The following is a 1,748-nucleotide window of genomic DNA, read 5'->3' as shown; positions in this document are numbered from 1 at the left end:
ATCCTTCCAGCCCCACAAACTAATATATTTAACATGTGCAAAGTAACGTGGAGAGGAAGTGTATGCAAGCACAGATGACACAAAGTCTGTTACGACTTTGTAATGTTTAAACCTGCTAGGTGAAGTTCTACAACTTAACTGGTTTGTAGTATATATATTTGGAATTTGTCACGAACAAGAGGTGAGACAACACTATTATGATTTGTTAAAACAGTTGATTTTGTAACTGTATGTTTGTCTGTGCAGAGTGTATGTATGCCTGGTACCCAAGGAGGCCAGAAGAGGGCATCTGATTCCCTGGAGTTAGAATTACAGAGTTATCTTTATGTGGGTGCTGGGAATTGAACCTGGTCCTCTACAAGAGCAAGTGCTTTTAAGTGTGGAGCCAACTTTCCAGCCCTCAACAGGACTTTTAAAAAATTTCTTACAATCAAAAGGCAGGGTCTGGAGAGATGGCTCAGCAGTTAGGAGCATTGACTGCTCTTCCTAGAGGTCCTGAGTTCAATTCCCAGCAAACATATGGCAGCTTAAAACCATCTGTAATGGGATCCGATGCACTCTTCTGGTGTATCTGAAGACAGCTACAGTGTACTCATACAAATAAAAATAAAGAAACCTAAAAAAAAAAAAGATCAACAGGCAGGGTCAAAATGAGCATGTTCTTTTTTTTTTTTTTTTTTTTTTTTTGGTTCTTTTTTTCGGAGCTGGGGACCGAACCCAGGGCCTTGCGCTTCCTAGGTAAGTGCTCTACCACTGAGCTAAATCCCCAGCCCCGAGCATGTTCTTTATTTTGTTTGTTTGCTGTTTTGAAACAGGGTCTCCTGAAGCCTAGGGTGCCCTTTAGCTCCTGATTCTCCTGCTTCTGCCTCCTGAGGGCTTTGGTTCTGTTGGCAAGTACTACTTGAGGCTAGGATTAACCCTAGAGCTTCCAGCATTCTAGACAAGCATTTTTAGCAATTAAACTGCATCCCCCAGTTTCCCCCTTAGCCATTTCCAAAAATCAATTTCATTTTAATTATTTTAAAATATGAAATACTTTACGAGCTTGTATGTCATCATCACACAGGGGCCATGTGAATCTTTTCTATATGGTTTCAATTTTCGTATATGTGCTGCCAAAATGAGCCAAACTTCTATTTAAAAACCACCTCCTTGGGGTTGGGGATTTAGCTCAGTGGTGGAGCGCTTGCCTAGCAAGCGCAAGGCCCTGAGTTCGATCCCCAGCTCCGGGGGAAAAAAAGAAAAAAAAACAAACCCCACCTCCTTCACCCAGACTTAAGTTCTCCAAATAAGAGTTAACCCTTTATCCACTAGGTGCACAGCAACAGGCATGAAAGGAAAAGAAAACATAATTTATCCTAAGCTCGGTCTATGTGGTGACATCCCATTGAACACCACACATCCTTTTGTATTGTTTATATTAGTATTTTAAATCTTCGATTTTGTTATTATTGTGCATATGTCAATGTGGACATGAGTATGCCACAGAGTATGTATGTAGATTATAGGGCAACTTGTGGAATTGGAATTCAGTTTTCTCATTTTAGCTGTGGATCTGGATGATGGAACTTGGGTTGTTTCATCAAATGCTTTTACCTACTGATGCATTTTCCTCTGCCCATAGTTTATTTTTCTGTGTATATTTCATATATACTTAAAGATTTTGGATTATAAATGTTCCTGCTGGGTCCTCTGTGTCCCACTAAGCTGAGAGTTTGACTCTGTGAATTCCCTTACATTTGCCTTTA

The 1,748-nt window shown here is 40.2% G+C and overlaps 1 non-coding gene across 1 annotated transcript; it reads right to left on the bottom strand.

Moving 5' to 3' along the window:
• Nucleotides 1–1,021: 1,021 nt before the first annotated feature.
• Nucleotides 1,022–1,126, bottom strand: LOC120095365 (U6 spliceosomal RNA). Its single transcript, XR_005490844.1, has one exon. It is a non-coding gene; the product is annotated as a U6 spliceosomal RNA (small nuclear RNA).
• Between the last annotated feature and the right edge of the window lie 622 nt (nucleotides 1,127–1,748).

The sequence above is a fragment of the Rattus norvegicus genome, chromosome 10, assembly GCF_036323735.1.
Source record: "Rattus norvegicus strain BN/NHsdMcwi chromosome 10, GRCr8, whole genome shotgun sequence".
Lineage (NCBI taxonomy): Eukaryota > Metazoa > Chordata > Mammalia > Rodentia > Muridae > Rattus > Rattus norvegicus.
This window is presented reverse-complemented; position numbering and strand designations above follow the sequence as displayed.